Source organism: Rhamphochromis sp. 'chilingali' (genome assembly GCF_963969265.1).
Source record: "Rhamphochromis sp. 'chilingali' genome assembly, chromosome: 21".
NCBI classification, from domain to species: domain Eukaryota; kingdom Metazoa; phylum Chordata; class Actinopteri; order Cichliformes; family Cichlidae; genus Rhamphochromis; species Rhamphochromis sp. 'chilingali'.
The window spans coordinates 10281416-10302365 of NC_137949.1; the positions used below are offsets into that span (position 1 = coordinate 10281416).

At 47.7% G+C, this 20950-nt stretch overlaps 1 protein-coding gene across 1 annotated transcript in view; it reads left to right on the forward strand.

Annotated features, from left to right (window-relative positions):
• myt1lb (myelin transcription factor 1-like, b) overlaps positions 1 to 20950 on the forward strand; it is a 112848-nt gene that overhangs the window by 21288 nt on the left and 70610 nt on the right. Inside the window, exon 2 of the mRNA XM_080871827.1 lies at positions 19090 to 19203. The gene's annotated coding sequence lies outside the window, so the exon portion shown is untranslated. The remainder of the gene's footprint in view (positions 1 to 19089; positions 19204 to 20950) is intronic.

A 20950-nucleotide genomic window follows, 5' to 3' on the forward strand; every position in this document is an offset into this window, starting at 1 on the left:
GCAGAGGTTCTGCTAACAGGAAATGCATCCAGCTCGTGTATAAAAACAGGAAACATGTGAGTCACTCGCAGGTGTTAGTGACTAATAATGGCGATGAAGCGGCCTTGCTGTCTTATACGTGCAGTGAATCCGGCAGACTTGGGGTGGAGGGCGCAGCCCGCCGCCGTCCCCCTCAGAGGATGCTCTCTGGCTTTGGGGGAGCCGTTTTTAAATTACCGTGTGATTCATTCAAATCGAAACAAATTCTGCTTCGTGTAGCCCGATGCCTTCGAATCCCACACTGGAAATGCGGAGCTGATTTGAGCAGAGAGCGAGGGGACCGTTTCTATCCCGTCCTATTAGGGGCTGCTATTTTTGGTGCCACAGGATACCCAGTGACTGTGTAGAGCCTTGTCAGTGACGAATGTGTTTGTGTGAGAAACAGGGGTGGGGTGCCTTCCCACAGGAGGGTGTGTGTGTGTGTGTTGGTGGAGATGGATGGAATTGGGGGGATATTCAGTGTTTTTCTGTCTCGCCTGCAGCGCTGTGTGTGTGATGGCGAGAGAGGCAGATAGAGAGACGGCATGTGTGAACGGTGACGGGGTGTCCGCTCGCTCTCTCTCTGCCTCTCTCCCCTGCGGTGATTCGGTGTGTGTGTGCCCATTAGCTTGCCCGAGCGAGTGTATAGCTCTGAATATTTTGTGTGTGCTGCCATGCTTCGGTGCCTGTGCTGAGATACAGCACGCCTTACTGGGAGTACCTTTGTGTGGGAGTGTGTGCGTGCACGCGCTACGCCTGCTGTCATCCTGGGGTAAAGCCTCAGGACATATAGGGTCATGTGACAGACAGCCCTATCTATCTGCAGACTGCATCATTGGTATTCTGGGTAGACGCTGGCAGTCAGGCAGGGGGTGGGAGGGCAGAGGAAGGATGGAGAGAGGGTAGAAGATGGGAAAAAACAGAAGAGAACAATAGAGCTCATCAGTGCATTGAGACCAGGGTGCAATCAAACGCGCACAAACACGTTGATTTAGTCCACGTGTTTGTATACCTGCAACGCTGAGGCGAGCGCGCTCATCCTGCTCTCGCACCGCGTCCTTATCAATCAGTTCCGGAGATCCGATACGACTGAGGAGAAGCAGCGAAGGTTGGAAATGCCACACAAAAGGAGCTGCTTCATTAGCCGTGCCGGAGAGCGTCGGCCCGGCATCGGGTTCGCATAGCTTCAGGTTAAATTCCCCTCTGACCAGATAAATGATCGCTAACCTTCAGAGAAATCATTTCACTGCACAATCGTGCAAACGGGGTCTTCACAGTGGTCTTTGTGACCGTGTGCTGAGGGAAGATCATATAAACTGTCCCAGTAAACAAGCATTCAGCCTCCAATGACAGGTGGACACCGCGGCTCAGATTTCTGAGCACAAAGTGCAGCTAGGAAGATGTTCCTATCGATCAATCTGGACCATTGTTGTAGACAATGTGACATTACTAAATAAAAATGGATCACATTTAATGTTCAAGTGTACAGAAGACACAAACCTCAAAGCTGCCGCGCTCCAAATGTGCAGCACCGCTTCATGAACTGATCGGGACGCTTCGTTACACTTTATACTGCAGGTGTTGCTGAGCGTTCATGGAAAACTTATCGCTACAAGTAAAAGCAGATGTTATGTTTGCAGGAAATCAATGATAATTGGTCATAAAATGTAACCAAATAATGCATTTGTGTCCGATGCCACCAACACGCCAGCGTGACGCCGAGGTCTCCTCTGGCCATGTGACTCTTTGTCATCCAGTATTTGACCTCCTGCAGGCAGATACTGTAATAATGTAGCCGATAAAGGCAGGTATGTTTGAGAGTCATCAGTGTAGAAGTGTACGGCAGCATCACAGAAAACTGAGCTTTAAATAGATGCTAAACTACAGCTTTGATGTATAAGTAACACATTTTAATCCCACAGAGTCAAAGAATAATAATGTGCTACTTTTAGCACCAGTGGCTTGATGCATGGCGATATAACTGCCTGTTGTCACGGCTGGCGGAGGGAGCCGTGTGGTGTGGAGGAAAAGGAGGACCCAAGATGCAGCAAACTGATGATACGAGTGATGTTTTATTTACAAAGGTGGTGGTGACAAAAACAGGCAACGAGGTATGAGTACTTTACAAACGGAAACCTAAACTGGGAGAAACTAAGTGACAAACCTGAGACCATACAAAAGGGGTGCGGGGCAGAGAGACGCAGAGACAGGAACACCATAGAACGCAGAGGTAGACGGATGAATGCAGACGAGCCGACAACAGGCAGGAGAACACACAGGGCTTAAATACACACCAGTAATCAGGGGATGAGGGACAGGAGGGCAACACAGCTGGGAGAAATCAGAACTGACGGGACAGGGGAAATGTAAACTGAACACACTCACATCAGACAGAGACCTTCACAATAAAACAGGAAACTCAGACACGGGGAACCAAACAAGACACAGATCTAAACAGACAGCTTCACAGACAGATGGGGTGACACCATAGACAGACAGATCCAGACGCAGACTCAGAGGCAGACCGAATATAACACAGAACTAAAACAATCATCATCATGAAAATGATAACAAACTAAAAGCGCTGGGTCACCGACCCAGGACCATGACAGTACCCCCCCCCCCCCCCCCCGCAAGGGCTGGCCCCAGACAGCCCAAAACAAAAACAGACGACCAACCCAGGGCGGGCGGCGGGGGACCAGGACGGAGGGACCAACACCAAACAAAAAAAACTCCAGTGACCCAAAAGAATTGACCAAAACACAACACACACTGGAGTCCCCGAACAGGGTCCCAAAATATAGTTCAGGAGGCCGGCCCGGAGGCTGACAACTCAGGAGCCTAGAATAGTTCATCTCCGGGGGCCGACCATGCGGAAGGCAGTGGCGGCGACGGGGAAACCGTTCAGGCGGCCGACCGTGTGGACAGCAACGGCGGCGACAGGGAAACAGTTCAGGCGGCCGACCGTGCGGACAGCAACGGCGGCGACGGGGAAACAGTTCAGGCGGCCGACCGTGCGGACAGCAACGGCGGCGACGGGGAAACAGTTCAGGGGGCCGACTGTGCGGACGGCAACGGCGGCGCAAATGCAGGTCCGGGGGCCGACCGTGCAGACGGCAACGGCGGCGTGTAGGAGGTCGTCCACGCAGCAGGCGGGGGTGGCAACAGAAGTCCGGAGGGCGGCCACGGTGGTGATGATGCCCAACAAGCGGCCTGGCAGACGACCGACGATGTGAAGGTGGTAGTAGGGGAACCGAAGGCTGCGTGGCCCCTGCAGCCCCAGGCGAAGCGGAGGCTGGACCAGGCGAGGCTGAAGCCGATGCGGAGGCTGGACCAGGCGAGGCTGATGAGGATGCTGAAGCAGAAGCTGGACCAGGCGATGCTGATGCTGGACCAGGCGATGCTGATGCTGGACCAGGCGATGCTGATGCTGAAGCGGAGGCCGGACCAGACGAGACTGAGGTTGAAGCGGAGGCCGGACCAGACGAGACTGAGGTGGAGGCTGGACCAGGCGAGGATGAAGACACGGAGGCCGGACCAGGCGTGGATGACGGCAGCGGGACGGCTGCAAAACCTGACGGCAGCGATGCTGCAGGAGGTGATGTGGAGATGTGCTGGCTGGGTCCTCCAGGACCGTCAGCAGGTGTGAGGATGTGCTGGCTGGGTCCTCCAGGACCGTCAGCTAACGAGGCGTGGTGCTGGGTGGGCTCCTCGGGCCCTCCAGCAGACGGCACTTGAGGCTGGCTGGGTTCTCCTAAACCCCCAGCAAACGACACTTGAGGCTGGCTGGGTTCTCCAGAACCCCCAGCAGAAGACACTTGAGGCTGGCTGGGTTCTCCTAAACCCCCAGCAGAAGACACTTGAGGCTGGCTGGGTTCTCCAGAACCCCCAGCAGACGAAACTTGAGGCTGGACGGGCTCCTCGGGCCCTCCAGCTGACAAGGCGGGAGGCTGGACGGGCTCTTCGGGCCCTCCAGCGAGAACAGTCTCAGGACCAGTGGGCACAGGGGCCCCTGGAACACACGGGACAAAACCAGCAGGCGCACGGGCCTCTGGCAGGCACGCAACAGAACCAGCAGGCACACGGGCCTCTGGCAGGAACAGGTCAGAACCAGCAGGCACACGGGCCTCTGGCAGGAACGCAACAGAACCAGCAGGCGCACGGGCCTCTGGCAGGAACAGGTCAGAACCAGCAGGCGCACGGGCCTCTGGCGAACACAAAGCGGACTGCGGCTGCACAGAGCAGTGACTCAGCTCAGGCAGCGACAGCCGGATGCAGTCCTCAGCTGGCTTCTTGACCTCCAGGGGTCCAGAGTCGGCTGGGGGCTGGAACCCAGCCTCTGGGGAGGCCCTGGAGTGCGTCACAGTCTCTGTACTGGCCAGCTGTTGGGGACTGATTACTGCGTTATGTGGCGTGTCTCTCTGCTGGACATGAACAGGTGAAAAACAGTGCTTTTTGGGTTGGATGGACTCTACCAACTGAGCTATTGACTGGGCTATGGACTGTAACATAGTGTCTAATGAATCTGACTGTGACTGTAACTGGGCTATGGGTAGTGAGGCTGAATGTGATGGAGGTGGCGACTGAGCGGCTAACTGAGCTAGTGGCTGCTGGGCAGCTAACTGAGCTACCGGCGGGGCAGCTGACTCAAAAAACACAGCCCCGGAACAAACAGTCACACAGTCCAAAACAGAAAAAGGGTCCTTCTCACTCACCACAGCCGGCAGTTCCGAAGTCCTAATCTCCGGCTGTGGGGTGACGCGCCGACGGCGCGATCGTCGCTTCCTCCCGGGCGAAACCTCCGGCGGGCCGGGCAAAACCTCCGGCGGGCCGGGCAAAACCGTCACCGCCGGGCTGGGTTGGGAAGCGGTAGCGGCTGGTGGGTGAAGGTGCAGCTCGTGAAGAAGGAAGTCTTGTGCTAGCGGGTGAAGCGAGTCCAGCAGCCAGGAGTGGGCAGAGATTAGCTGCTGTAGCCTGGCTTCTACCGCGCGGTGAAACCCTTCCCCCTCGTGCTCGAGCCACAAGTTGACCAACCTTGAAACAGTGTCAATTAATTCCTCCCGAAACTCCTGGGAAGGTGCGGATGCTGCTGGGTCCATGTTGGTCGGCTCGTACTGTCACGGCTGGCGGAGGGAGCCGTGTGGTGTGGAGGAAAAGGAGGACCCAAGATGCAGCAAACTGATGATACGAGTGATGTTTTATTTACAAAGGTGGTGGTGACAAAAACAGGCAACGAGGTATGAGTACTTTACAAACGGAAACCTAAACTGGGAGAAACTAAGTGACAAACCTGAGACCATACAAAAGGGGTGCGGGGCAGAGAGACGCAGAGACAGGAACACCATAGACCGCAGAGGTAGACGGATGAATGCAGACGAGCCGACAACAGGCAGGAGAACACACAGGGCTTAAATACACACCAGTAATCAGGGGATGAGGGACAGGAGGGCAACACAGCTGGGAGAAATCAGAACTGACGGGACAGGGGAAATGTAAACTGAACACACTCACATCAGACAGAGACCTTCACAATAAAACAGGAAACTCAGACACGGGGAACCAAACAAGACACAGATCTAAACAGACAGCTTCACAAACAGATGGGGTGACACCATAGACAGACAGATCCAGACGCAGACTCAGAGGCAGACCGAATATAACACAGAACTAAAACAATCATCATCATGAAAATGATAACAAACTAAAAGCGCTGGGTCACCGACCCAGGACCATGACACCTGTTTAGGACACTGACTGACGGTTATGACTGTAAATCATCTGATGTAGATCTTTGTGTTCATCTTGTTTTCATTAACTGGAGGTTTAGCACTGAAAGCTGCTCCGTTATTGTCAAGCCCTTTCTTTACCCTGCACATGTAATAAATGAAGATTGCAGTCACTGCCCAAGGACACCTGCTGCATAAATTAATGGGCTGAAACATTAGTGATAACGTGTAGTTCTTAAGTCTGAGACAAACCACTGTAAGTCACTGAGCCTTAAGAAGAGACATCACACCTGGACGTTTGGACCTGCTGGTGTCCCGGGCCGATGGCTGCAAACTGCTTAGAAAGACTGAGAAACTGTACACGGGACCTAACAGTGAACACATCAGATGGGAGCCTGCAGACAGCCAGAGCCTGTTCCTTCTTCTTAAGTGGGAGTGGGCTTTGATTGCATTTCATCCAATTTGATATGGAGCCCAATAACAGCATGCATGTTGGCTGATTAAGAAGAAGGAAGGCAGCATGGAAAAGCCAAAGAAACGCTGAAGGTACTCAGAGTCACGTCTGAGTAAAGCTCGTCCTGACTGTGAAACGTGTCACCGAGGAACCAGATAATGGAGCCATCCTGAAAAACGTTTATGGATCTGGAGTTTATCATGAAGTGTTTTGAGGAATGATGTCAGCTGGGTTTCTGGCTGGATGAGACAGCAGCCTGGGCTTTTAGTCAGGCAGACATCTAAATGTAATCTGCTGATTAAGCTCCAATCACACGGGCCTTGGGACCTATCAGGGACCACCAGCCGCTCTGTGGGGTCAAATGCAGATTTGGATTTGCTGTTTGAAGACCAGTGAATGTTTGTGAGGGGTTAGCAAGCAGTTGCTGCTGATGCACAGCGGCTCACGGACGTGTCAACGTCTCGTCGTTGGGTGGGAGCGCTCCATTGTTCTTCGTGCCGCCTGTGATGTGCGGGCGGTTTCATTTTTCCTTTAAGGCCTTTTTGATTTAGTTTGACCCAGGAAAAGACAACCAGCTGCAGTCATCAACTTGTCCCCAATCTCTCAGCAGTTAGTTGGCGAATGAGGTTTTCATGCAATACGTGATTGCACCAGTTTCACCTAGCGACCTGCACCGAGCGCTCCCCACACGGCCGACTGATCTGTGGTTTGGATCAGAGGGCAGCCGTGTGTCTGCAGACGTTATGGGTCGTTAATGCTTTGTGATTATTTTGCTTTCGCAGGTGTAACAGACGTCGTCGAGCCCTGGGGACGCGGGGAGAGTCTCCGCCTCTCCGCCGGTGTGAACGCTGCTGTTTTCTATAGGCGGAGGCGCCGCTCAGCCTCCTGTTTTCCTGCGGCTGTTTCAAGTCTCCCTCCTCGACCTTGGTGTTCTATAGCTGCCGGGGATGAGAGATGGTGTTAACACTTCTAAAGGCGTAAATCACCTCTCCCTCTCTCCCCTCCATCACTGCTATGTTGTTCTCGCCGCTCGCTGTCTGTGCTGAGAGGTGATTGGAGTCTTCCCAGTCCCATAATAGGCCGCTATACGCGCTCCCTCTCTGCTTTTTTCTAACAGCCACAGAGAAGAAGAGAAAGAGAGGAGACTCATCAAGTAATTAAGGCCCTGGCTCTCCCTTGGAAATTAAAGGAATGGCCCTTTGCTCTCCTCTCTCTCTCCCTCTCTCACTCGTCCTGCTGGGCTGATTGCTGTCTGGCTTCTTTCCTCACCTGAGTATTTCGCTCTCTCTCCCAGGCAGCCAGCCCATATTGCATTGTGCTGGTGATTACCCCACTGTGGGTAATTGCGGCGGCTGTTCGCCCGATGTTATTTCCCCCACTCTGCGAGCTTACAGGGGAGGCGCCTCCCCAAAGAAGGAGGATGGAGGAGTGCACTTTTAGCTGCGTGTGTGCATTTGTGTCTTTTTAGGAGGGGTGCAGCTAATAACGAGCACGGCGTGCGTGTTGCCGCGTTGCCGCGTTGCTTTATTTTCCTCCCAGACTGCCGGCGTGGACACAGCGCGGCTCGCCGCCTGTGTTTGCGAAGCCTCGGCAGGTCAGGCGCGCGGTCAGTTCCATCTCTGGCGTCCTTGAAGAGAAAAGTGGGTCAGAAAACTGCTTTTACCTTGGTGTGCTCTTCCTCTTTGATAGGTGCAGGGAAGTCATAAAGAGCCGGTCCACTTCACTGCCTGACAGCCCCTCTCACCCTTGAACCTCGGAGTCTCCGACGGCACCGCTGAGTCCAAAGATATTTTGTGGGAGAGATTCAGACCAACAGGCAGATTCATTTTCTAGCTGTTGTAGCAGGAGATCAGCCAACAGCTCCAATCAGAGATGTGCTGATTTGATGCAGGTGTGTCTGTTTTCTCTGCCTGTGCGCCCGGTGTGAGAGGCCCGCAGCCTCAATAAGATTAGAGAGGAGAGGGGCGGCGGGGGGAGGAGCTCGCTCCTGCACTCTGCTTTAACAAGGACATTTCTGTAATAGTCCAACAGCCTCTGGAAGGATCCTGGAGGTGTCGACTATTTCCACAATCATTGTTTTTGCTGCGAGTCAGCTTTAAAAAGGCATTCATATGTAAACGAATATGCTGCGTGATGCTGTTTTAATTTTTTCGGTGTATCCGATGAAGCAGAATTTTACGTTCACGTGAATATAAAATGAACAGTTTCAGCTTCGGGCCCTCACAGTTCGCGAGGCCGTTATTGTCCCGTGCAACGAAAAACTCTCAGGGATGAAAAACATGTTTAAAGATGATCCCGGTACCACTGCTCCGAGCCCACGTGGTGATCCGAACCCCGAGAGTTTACCCAGAATGCACTTCTGCTCCGAGCCCACGTGGTGATCCGAACCCCGAGAGTTTACCCAGAAGGCACTTCTTTAAGTTTTCTCCATTGAATAATCAGAAATGTGAGTTTGGCTTTAGAGCTTTTAAGCTTAAATGTGTTTCCACAGACTTGAGTGGATTTCTGTGGTTCTCAGTGACAACGGCTCAAAATTCCCCCAAAAACCAAAAATGTGATGCAACACATGAAAATGTCATCTTTTTTATTTTCTATGAGTTTGTAACTTGAACTGAATCTTTGTGCTTTAGTGACGATAAAGACTCATAAAGTCATACAATCAATAAGAGGGCAGATTTCGTGATATTGGCTGGGGATTTCAACCAGGTGATGGATGGGATAATTGATAAGAGTAATCCCAGGGGTACGTCTACACCCAGGGACAGAGAGGCTGTTCATTTACTGACAGAGGATCTTTGCTTAACGGACATTTGGAGGTTAGTTAATCCCAGTTCAAGGGAATACACGTTTTACTCCAACTGTCATAAAACATATTCGAGGATAGATTTCGCCTTAATATCAAAGTCTCTGGTCGAGTCAGTCGTAGACTGTGAGATTGGTGCCATTGCTATTAGTGATCATGCCACAGTAGAGTTGCAAATTGACTTGAACACGGATAGAACGAAGAGGGGCCGCTGGAGGCTTAACACGATGTTGTTGCAGAACAAAAGTTTTAGTGAGGAGTTAACAAAGGATCTCAAATTTTTTTTCGAAATCAATATAGGTTCCACAGACAAAGTAGCCACAGTTTGGGAAGCGTCTAAAGCATATATAAGAGGAAAGATGATTGCATACGCATCAAAAGTTAAGAAAAGTGATCTAGAACGGGTAGAAACCTTGGACAAAGAAATACGGGAGTTGGCGAAGGACTTAGCGAGTCAATATTCAAATTATAAATATCAGACTATATGTAAATTAAAATACCAGTTGAATGACATTTATAACAAAAAGGCGGAATATGCCTTATTTAGGCTCAAAACAAAATTTTATGAAGGTGGCGAAAAGAGTGGAAGACTATTGGCAAGACAACTGAAGCAGCAAGATAATTTGAATAATATATCTATGATTAAGAAGGACGGCCAAGTGATAACCTCATCGAAGGAAATAAACTCAGTTTTCCAATTATTTTATCAAGATTTGTATACGTCTGCTGGTGCGCTTGATGAAGGGGAGGTGGAGACATTTTTTTCAGGTCTACAATTACCTACTCTCTCTGGGGAACAGAAAACGAGACTGGATGAGCCTATAACGGAAGAAGAGGTCAGGGCTGCGATCTTATTAATGAAGAATGGGAAATCGCCAGGCTTGGATGGCTTCCCGATTGAGTATTATAAGAAATATATCGATATTTTAGCCCCAGTCCTGCATAAAGTTTACCTTGAGGCATTGGAGATAGGTTCCTTGCCGAGTACGTTTAATGAAGCACTGATCTCCCTTATTCCTAAAAAGGATAGGGATCTGTCGGACCCAGCAAATTACCGGCCTGTAAGCCTTTTGGGCGTTGATTGCAAAATTTTGACAAAGGTTTTGGCCTCCCGCCTGGATCAAATATTACCAGATATCATTAATGGCGACCAGGTTGGCTTTATTAAAAATAGGTCCTCAGGTGATAACATTAGAAGACTTCTTCATCTCATGCACAGAAGCGAATCTAACCTAACCCCGGTTGCGGCCTTCTCGCTAGATGCTGAGAAGGCCTTTGATCGGGTGGAATGGGGCTTCCTTATGACGACCCTCGCAAGGTTCGGGTTTGGGCCTGGGTTTTGTAATTGGGTCAAAACTGTATATGCAAGTCCAAGGGCAGCGGTTTTGACAAATGGATTGGTGTCAGGGTTTTTTCATCTTACTCGCGGGACCCGACAGGGGTGCCCTTTGTCCCCGTTGCTTTTTACAATATTTCTAGAACCGCTGGCCTTGGCTATTCGAGCAAACAGGGGTGTCAGAGGTGTTCATGCAGGGGGTATGGAACACAAGTTGTTTCTATATGCTGATGACATCTTAGCAGTATTGACGGATCCCATGCAGTCTCTACCAGCGCTACTCACGTGTGTTGAGTCATTTTCAGGGTTGTCAGGTTATAAGATAAACTGGGACAAGTCAGAGGGCATGCCATTGTCAGCATCATGTCATTCTGGATGCGTTACTCCATTCAATTTTAAGTACTCACCTTCAGGTATGAAGTATTTAGGAATATTATTAAAACCCGACTTGGAGGATATTATGCTTTCAAATGTGGAACCTCTCCTCCTAAAGATAAAAACAAATCTGGATAAATGGGGTAAATTGAATCTTACATTATGGGGTAAAATTAATGTGATTAAAATGATGGTGGTCCCACAGTTCAATTATGTTTCCATGATGTTACCTGTACGAATTCCTTTGCACATATTTGGTCAAATTGAGAAGTTAATCAAAGATTTTTTGTGGAATAACAAGAAGCCGAGAGTGAATATAAAGAAAATGTGGGCCTCTAAAGACATTGGGGGAATGGCCCTCCCAAATGTGAAGTTGTATAATTTAGCTTTTGAATTGTCAAGACTGGCCAAATACTGGACAGGATCGGGCTCTGAGCTGAGCTGGATGAAGATCGAACAGGAACTAGCGAGCCCCTTCACACCTTTGGATGTTCTCTCGCAGGGCGCGGCAACTAATGGACAAGACTCTCATGATAACCCAGTGCTCAGGTATTCCAAAGCTGTCTGGGTGGAGGTGCACAAGTTGTGTGGAGCATCTCATCTAAGACAACCTTATGCCTCGCTATGGAACAATATTGCTGTAAGGATTGGGCGGAAAACTGTGTTCTGGAAGGAATGGCTCGTCAAAGGCATACGCAGGATAAGTGATCTTTACTCAGGGGGAGTGTTTATGTCATTTGCTGAAATAACCCAAAAATACGGTTTGATAAGAGAAAATAATTTTTGGAAATATTTACAAATAAGGGATTGTGTTACCAAAGGAAAATTTGCTCAAAGCTCGAATATGGTGGTGGAGTTTTTAGAATTGTCCAGTACAGCACATAGGGCAGCGGTTTTCTACAAACTGTTTAACAATCCAAAAAAAGAGATATGTGAAAACTTGAGGGTTATATGGCAGAGGGATCTGGGTTGTGCAATTTCTAAAGAAGACTGGCACAGAATTTTGTCATTCTCTGATAAATATATAAGAGAGGCCAGGGGTAAATTTACTCAGTATAAATTAATACACAGATGGTACTTCACTCCATCCAAACTTTATAGAATGGGAATTAGTCCCAGTAATGTATGCTGGAAATGTAGATCAGATCCAGGGACATTTATGCATGCTATTTGGGAATGTGGGAAAGTTTATCCCTTTTGGCAAAAAGTATTGGACAAAATAGGAAGGTGGATTGGTTTGATGATACCCCTGTCACCAAGACTGTGCTTATTAGGGGATCGGTCAGTATTACCTGGGGTTTCAAAATATGACTTTGTGGTTATAAAGGTGGGGGTTATCGCAGCGGCTCGAGTTATTCTCAGTGTATGGAAGGAACCGTCTCCTCCAGAATATAATAGGTGGAAAGAAACTATGCTGAAAATGGTGTCGTATGAAAAGCTCTTGGCTAGGATTAATGATGATAGGGAGGGTTTTGACAAATCGTGGGGACGTGTTTTTGGCTGAGATGGTTGGAACTTATTTGGTCAGGGCAATTATCTTTAGTCATGTTGTACGCTTGCTGCACTGTTTGCTTGTGTAGGCACTCAGTAAGGGAATGACTTAAAGATTTGAGTTAACTGATTTGGGTTTTGTTTTTTTTTTGTTTGTTTGTTTTTTTTTTTGTTTTTTTTATTATATTTTATTTTGGGGTTTTTTCTGTTGTTGTTTGTTGGTTGTTTTGTTTGTTTTAGTGTTGTGAAATGTTAAAAACAAATAAAGACTTCAATTATAAAAAAAAAAAAGAGGGCAGATTTCATTGGCTGTCAGGCCAGGCCACACCCCCATTGCTGGATGAAATAGTGAAGTGGTGCTGCTCAGTAAACGACAGTTTTCAGAGCTCGTTTGGAGAAACATGGGTCTGCTCTGTTTGATTGCTCGCCTGTTTTCATGGACTTTGACCAGCTTTTCCCACCTCTGTGTACTCGGAGGGTCTCTGAAAATATTCACATTTTGAAGGTTAAATATCGCATAGCAACAATCAGCTGATTGGTTGATTTTCTGTGGGGTGACTGGATATGAGAAGGTGTGATGAAAAAGTTTGATACGTGTAACGTGTCGTCCTTGCTCTTCACCTGCAGCAGGATTTGTTGGGGAAACGCTGTAATATTAAAGCAGGCTGGATGCAGGGTCGCAGGATTTGTTGGTTTGTGCTGTATCAATGTTTTGACAGTGTGGTCAGTGTAATGCCTCGCTGGATTTAGAGGGTTTGGGTGGTTTAGTTTGGGGATATAGTGGATCAGGTCTTTTTTTACACCGAGAACCTTTTGAATTACTAACCTCTGTGCTGTCGGGGCATGAGGGGAGGGAGGGGGAGCTCCTGCAGACGCTCCGGAGGTGGATCTGCTCTCTGCACAGCCGCATGAGCAAACGGCGCCGACGTGGCGTTAGAAGGTTCGGGTGCCTTTCAGAGAGGAGATGCGTGCTGCTGGTTTTATCCCCGTGTGTTTGCGGTCCATTGATTTCCAGCGAGCGGCGTGAAGAAGAGAAAAGGCGCCAGCTGGCTTCATTATCAGACCGATCCCATCTCCAATAAACACATATTTGTACGCAGGCATACATTAATTCCACTTCTCATCACCGAGTTATCTCGCCGTCTGCCTGCACGCCGTCGTCCCCTGTCTCACCTTTCTCTGAAGAAGCTCGTGTCTGCGCTGCTTTTGGGGGGATGTAAATATTTTATTCCTGTGGATCCTCATAAAGTATTGAATTAGATTTTTTTAAAAAGGCAGGTCATAAAATGTTTTAAAGGCTCTTATTTTCACTTGTGAGACATAAAATTCTACATTGTTTTCATTTGTGTGTTACATGTGCGTTTAACCTGCAGGTTAGAGACACGCTGCGGTTTGCCTTCTGCAGTAATGACTAAGGGGTGATCTGTTTTCTAGCTTCACATTTGTATGGTGACACTCTTTTAGAAAGGCTTTGCATGAGTCACAGTTCATAATAAGCCTTCTTTATTTCATAGCCGCTCCCTTCATTCTGTATGAAACAAGCCCGTGTAGCTCCTCCACCTTTAAGCCAGCTTCTTTTGGATTGGCTGTCCTACAGTGGCTCTGAACAGCAGGTGGGTGGGGTTTGTAAGTCTCAGTGACATCACAGAGCTCCAAGAATAGAAAACACGGTGATAAACTGAGTGTTTAGAGCAGGCTGCTGCCTGAGCTTTGGGCTCACAGCGATTACTGAGTTCATTATTAGAAACTATACAAAGAGATAAATCGTCTCTCTGTGACCGAGCTGGACGCCCGGTCACAGCAGCTACGACAGCTCGGTAAAAGAATAAATGCAGAGACAGAAACAGTTAGACTGATGGAGTCGATTAGCTAAACATACAGCGGTGAGCTTACATCTAAAATGAAGGCAGGTAACTGTCCTCATCCTTCATGGCATAAAGCCTACTGAAATGGACACATATGAGGGAATAAGTTAGAGTAGAGTAGAGTAGAAATATCCTTTATTTTCCCTCATTGACAAGACAAGAAGAATATAAAATAAAAAACAAGAACAAGAAGGCAAAAGACAAAAATATTGTAAAGTTATTGAAAATATAAACTCAGACTCAAAGACGCGTGCAGCTCAGTAGCATCATTTCTTCAAAGAAACTGCAGAGATGTAAATAACTTATTGTGTTTAATAAAGATTATCTCTGTTTTTGACTCATAATTTTGGAACATTTCTTCATATCATGGTGATAAAAAGCAGCGTCAGATCCTCCATCACCCACCGCGGGATGTGTGACCAACAGGAGACGGTCTTACCTGTGACTCTGAGGAGCAGAGCTTCTGTTATCTAAAGCAGCAAAGATGAAGAATCAGGACACACATGGCTGAGGATGCATCTGCAGCCTGAGTCCTTCTTCATCTCCTCTGTGCGTGTGTGTGTGTGTGTGTCCGAGGCAGTGAGGAGAATAGAGGATACAGAACATAGAGGAAGAAACAGAGAGAGATTTCATCTCCTCTCAGCCTGTATACATATCGAGAATGTAGGTCAGGCAGCCCCAGTCGCTCTCAGAGGCTGTGTGTGTGTGTGTGTGCGTGTGTGTGTGTGTGCGTGCGTGCGCGTGCTTGCTTACACATCACATGAATAAAGCATGTGTCTCTGCTGTAATATGTGCTTATATGTGTGTGTGTTTCTGTGTGACTGGTGTGATTTCTTTGGGTGTGATGTGTGTAGTTTGTGTCACAGCCCATTTCCCATACTGCAGTGTACATCACCATACAACAGGGTATCATTACAGTGAGTGAGTGAGTGTGTGTGTGTGTGTGTGTGTGTGTGTGTGTGTGTGTGTGTGTGTGCGTGTGCAGCCAGTCTTCCAGCCTATTTACAGTGTGTACTGTGGCTTTGATAGATAGAGAAGCCCAGAAAAGGGCAGGCATGGTCTCTTCTTTTTCTCTTAGGAATACACACACACACACACACACACACACACACACACACACACACACACACACACAGTCTAACAGTCCTTGGTCATATATTCTTCCTTTGTAACAAAGGAGGGGAACAAGAATAGCTGTGTGCACATCCCAGTGTGCGACTGTGTAAGAGTGTGTGTGTGTGTGTGTGTGTGTTCCCATTCGAGCTGAAGGCCGATTCCTCCTCCGCTTTGCTGCCTGTCGCTGTCCTTGTGCTGAAACGTGCAGATTAGCAAACCGACTGCATGACCGGAACAACATCGACACCACCAGCAGCCACGCTGCATCGCTTTCTGCTGCAGATACACACCTTTTTCGGTCTTCTTTTCTCACACGCACACGCTTCGTGCTGATGAGGAGTCACAGAGCTGTGATTTGTCATCAGCCTCCACATGAAGACCTTGATCAGAGGACAGACCCATCACTTGCACTCTGATTATAAAGACCCAGGAGTGTGTGTGTGTGTGTTTTTGGGTATTTAATGGGGTAAAAGGAGGAGAAATTTACTTGAAATCATTCGCAAAACTTGATGAATTTGTCCTTAGTTAGGAGACGCTACATAAAACTTGTGCTGATTACTCACGTTAAGCTCGATGAAACTACCTGCAGTTCCTCTGACGTCCACTGGAGGCTCCACCAGCCAGTCCGTGCCCACAGACTCCCATGTTAAACTAAACATGTTTACAGCCTGATACAGAAACTGCTTTTGGTGCCTGTTTACATTTTATTAAAATGTAAAGCTTGCATTATTGGGGGCGTGGCCTCTTTGACTGACAGGTGGATGGTGACACAGGCGGCTGTAGCAGCTAGCTGCCTGCTAACTGTTTGTGCTGTTGGAGCATTTGGGACCATTTTTAATGACATCATCTGAAAATAACTTGGCTGCTGTGAGATTAAGATAAGTTCTGGGATTTTATGTGGATGTTACTGAGCAGTGATTAGCAGGTGTCTGTGTCTGAGCTGGATCCTGCAGGATCTGGATCTGGGTTAGTTTGTGATGTTTGCTTGAGGACTCTGAGAATCTTTCCCAGTATCTATTTATGGACGTATGTCACCAAAGCTCATTGGTAAACATTCCAGGAAGTTGAGCCAAGGTCCAACTTCTTGACCAAACTTGCTAGCCAACAGAGCGACTGAACCAGTCTCATGACTTCCTGTGGAGTGAATTACAAGAAAACTACAGTTTTTTTCTTCATGGTTTAGACCTTGATAAATGTTTTGCACGGTGCTGGCTGTGTGGATGTTGGTTATTTGCTGCCCTCTCCAGATGTTTGACTCCAGAGGTTTACTCTAGGGGTGGGGGAAAAAATCGATACTGTGTAGTATCGTGATATTTTGTTTGCTAATAATGTATCGATACAGGGACAGCAGAAATTGATATTTTGTTACAAAAAGGTTTTTGTGCTCTGACTTCAGAGCATGTTGATCCTTTTTCTGAGCAAGAATCCTGACATTCCTTCACTGTCCAAATGTGTTTAACTGTTTTTTGGCAGCGATAAACATGACAGTTTACTTATTTTAATTTAAGACATGTTTTATTTTAATTAAGTTAATTAACTTTTTTATTTAATGTAAAATTATATTTTGTTTTAATTTACTTTCAAATTCTTCAGTTGCTGAATGGGCTGCGTAGTTTTCATAAATTGCATAGTTTAGAAAGCTATAATTGTACCAGATGGTTGCATTCAGTTAAGTTGGACTAGACTGTAATACAAACCGTTCAGTTTGTCACCAATAAAACTGACTGAAATGAGAGAAAGACTGAGTGTGAGACTTTGACATTAGATAAAATGAATATTGATGAAGTTTACCTTTATGTACAGAATCTGAATATCGCAAAATATTTTAAAAAAATTGCAATAATATCGTATCGCGCGTTAAGTATTGTGATAATATCGTATCGTGGGATGTATGGTGATTCCCACCTCTAGTTTACTCTGTCCTGTGACTGCTGCTGAACTCAAATACAGGAGCTAACCTGCTGTAGTTATTGATATTATTGCAAGTAAAGATGAACACAGATGAATTTTTCCAAACCCGTTTAACAGAAAGATGCTAAACAGGTAAAAAATAATAAAACATGAAACTTTTGAATGATGATGTGAAGATAATATCAGAATGTTTAAACAGAAATGGAAACTTTGGGTGAGACCTGATTATTACTGATGTTTCTGTGCAGCTTTTTCAAACCTGACGCTGTAGATTTACTCCAAACTGTGCAGCAGCAGATTAACGACCTCGTGCTGTGGTTGGATCATCTCAGACCTTCTCTGGGCTCAAGTCACCTCCATTTTTGGCATCTTCAGTCCATCACTGAGAACACCCTTTAATTTACAGTTAAACATTTGAACTTTTTCTACATTTTCACTGGATGCTACTTTTCTTAGATGAAAACATTTTTGCACAGTCGTCCGACAGACAGACGAGCATTCGCCTAAAAAGGTGCTCAGAAACAGGAAGCAAACGGCACGATTGATTCTTTTACCTCTCGAGCTGCTGTTTTATCTGCAGGTTTTACATTTCTCGCAGCCACCCACGTCCGAATTCGCTCCGACTTTGTTTTATTCCCACGTTTTCTGAATGAAATGCCCCGGAGGCTGTAATCAAATACGAACCGGCAGCCTCTGACGCGGTTTTTTTTTTCATGAAACAAAGGCAGCGGGGCCGCGCTCGTGAAGTGAAAATATAGTTTGAGTGTCCCATTGTTTCACATTAGGGTTTCCTGTTAATAGCCACTTTCAAAGTTGTTTGTGCGATCCCCTTACAGCCCCCACCCACGCTGCCTCCGCACGCACCATTCAAACTACAAAGAAGAAACTCTGCAAAGAAAATGGAAAGCAGAGGTGTGTGTGTGTGTGTGTGTGTGTGCGTGTGTGTGTGTGTGTGTGTGTGTGTGTGTGTGTGTGTGTGTGGATGGGGGGTAGAAAGAGACCCCCTGCTGGTTCAAAGTAAAGTCCGCTTAAGCACCAGCACTCCTTTTACATAACGCAGACACACTCAGTGTACGGGTGTTAGTCCTCAGGGAGCAGCTATTGTTTGGATTCACTCTGCTTTCAGCGTGTGTGTGTGTGTGTGTGTGTGTGTGTGTGCGTGTGTGTGTGTGTGTGTGTGTGTGTGTGTGTGTGTGTGTGTGTGTGTGTGTGTGTGTGTGTGGATGGGGGGTAGAAAGAGACCCCCTGCTGGTTCAAAGTAAAGTCCGCTTAAGCACCAGCACTCCTTTTACATAACGCAGACACACTCAGTGTACGGGTGTTAGTCCTCAGGGAGCAGCTATTGTTTGGATTCACTCTGCTTTCAGCGTGTGTGTGTGTGTGTGTGTGTGTGTGTGTGTGTGTGTGTGTGTGTGTGTGTTACGGCCGTCTGCTGCGCTCCCTATGGGGGCCTTCACTCTATACACCATCGACACCTCATCTGTTCTCGTTCCATACGTTTTCTCAATTAGCTGCAGCGGATGGAGGAGCATTGACAGGCAGAGGGAGGGTTGACATGTTCTCTCACACCTCCGTCTCTTCCGTCTTCTTCCCTTTCTCCATCTCGGGTCATTTTTTTTCCATCGACAGAGCGGGGACCCCCCTCTCTGCCTCCTCTTCCTCGCGCTCAGCAGAGGATGGAGAGCCGAGGAGAGAAATCATGGAGGCAGGCACGGATCATTAGCTATATTTGTCCCCACTTCCTGCAGCAGATGATAGATCTAGCTAATTACCCCATGTTGCCAAGCCTATCGCACACGACAAGCGGCCGTCGTTATGGCGGAAATCAGCGTTGGCTTTGGCGTGCGCCGCATAGCTGACGCTATATGACTATTCATGAGCCCAGAGTCAAAGGAGGAGAGGAAATTTCAGATCCTGTCACGGCTCTGTGTGTGAATGTGATTGTTCTGGGAATGATTTTAATGATGCGTGTTCTCCTTCCTCCCTCTGTGCAGAAAATGAGTTTGGAGGAGACGTGGTGAGCCGCTCCTCCCTCGCCGAACGTCAGAAGGTCACGCTGGAAGCAGAGGTCGGGGCCAACGAGCTGTGTCACGCCCACAACGCTTCAGGTACAGCGCGTCTGCAGGATCATTGCCATTCATGTTGGTTTTCCTCCTGAAATCATGGCAACAATGAGCTTTTATGACTCTTTGTACTGATTTCTGATTTATTTATTTGCTCACACAAAAATGTGTTGGCAAAACCAAACTGCAGGTTCTGGAGCTTCAGCTTCGATCGCTGCCTGGATATAAAAAGCAGATTCAGCGATCCGTCCAATAAAAGCTTCAGCCAAACATTTAGGAACCAGATTTTTTTATTTTAATTTATCAGCTTATCGATCCCCTGCTCTGAATCCTGTCCTGCTTCCTGGGAAAGCACCTGAGACCATGAAGTCATCAGGAAAGTGAGCAGGAAGCTTATTTTCCATACAGTCAGCCAGAGGAGTCGCCCCCTGCAGGACAGTAGAAAGAACTGCACAGGTACATTTTAGTGCTAGTGTTAGCTTATAGCTGCACCCTGTTGCATAGATGTGGTCACCTCTGGCTCCACCAAAGCAGCGGAAAGATCGCACAAACATGTCCTGGTGGCGTGTCCATCCTTTATGGCTAAGTCTGAACTGTGGTGTAGGGTCAGGTGACTATAGAAGCCCAGATGTTTACAGCTGCTTTTATGTTTAGTAACGATCAAACGCGAGGCTCAAAGATGGAATGTTTTCCAAGCGTCCCGGATGGCGAGGCTGAATAAAATCAGAGTTTTATGAAGGATAAAACACGAGACCCGCTTAGGCGTTAAAGAAATCAGGTTAGTTTCACATCCATACCGTTACAGCGCGCTGTCATCGGCGGACCAGCTCATAAATTGTTTTATTCTATTGCGATCGCAGCATTTCAGCGCCCTGCACAGCTGCTGTCACCCACCAAAACCATTTTCATTCCTAGTTAGGAATCACTCCCCAGATTTCAGCCTCACACACGCACACACACACACACACACACGCCGAACGCCCACTCAGATGCTATCTCGGCGGCCCTTCACACTAATTCAGATGCACTTAGCGTCGGTTTGGCACACGTGTTTACTGCCACTGGATGATGCACGGCGTAAATACCTATTTGCAGTGAAATTCGATAATGCCAGCACGGTTTTGGTGGCTCCCCCCTGCTGCTACGCTGCACGGAATATCTATGTGTGTATGTGTGTGAGGGTGGGGTTGGGCGCCATATGCCTGAAACGCATTCTCCCAAAACTTCAAGGGTAAAACAAAGGGAAGCAATGACGATGTGAACTGTTGTGACAGATGTCTGAGCCCCACCCCCTCCCCCCCCTCCCCCATCACCACCTAAATCGTAAACACACACATACAAAATGCTTGTTCTGTGTCTCTGTGCATATTCCAATGCTAACCCCGTTTCTCCTCCCTGAAACCTTTTTTACATTTTTTGATGCATTTTATTTTGGCATTGATCTCGACTCTGATCAGTGCTGCTGCTGTTTCCTATATGTGAGCTGAATTAAGAGTCTCGCTCCCGTTCATGACCTGGCTTCGTGTGTTTGTGCAGCCCAGGCTAATATTCATGGATGCAAATCAGAAAACACGTGAAGAACTTCCGAATAAGGACGCGCTAAAAGGATTGTGCTCGGTTTGGATTCTACCAAACAAACCCACGAGGACGTCATGCGTGAAATGAAGAGTGAATTACTCTGTTAGCTTCATTAACATTAAGGTTGTGCATCAAAACTCTCAGCCTCTCTGAACTGGACTCATTCTGCTGCTTCCAGCTCTGTGGTTTCATCAGTGAGCAGCTTTGCATGATT